Raw genomic sequence first — 351 nt, forward strand, 5'->3', positions numbered from 1 at the left:
AGAGCTCCCCCCTCCCCCTGTTACAATGGCAGCCATAGCAAGCAAGCAATATAAAAGCAGAGGCTGACAGGTATAAGCATAAACATGGACATGAGCACATGAAATGAGTACAAATAAATGGGGACAGTAGGACAGAGATGGTAGGCACGCTGGTGCACTTATACACGCCCCCTTTACGGACCTCTTAGGAATGTGGGGAGATCCACGGTAGTCAGTTTAAGGTGGAAGCTATGGGGGTTTGAAGACATAACAATGGAGTCAGATAGAGCATTCCAGGCAGAAGATAATGCAAAAGGCATGAAGCTAGCTAGACTGGTCAACAAATAGATCTTTTTCCGTATTCCATTGAGG

Source organism: Pantherophis guttatus, chromosome 4 (genome assembly GCF_059756535.1).
Source record: "Pantherophis guttatus breed Tessera chromosome 4, ASM5975653v1, whole genome shotgun sequence".
NCBI classification, from domain to species: domain Eukaryota; kingdom Metazoa; phylum Chordata; class Lepidosauria; order Squamata; family Colubridae; genus Pantherophis; species Pantherophis guttatus.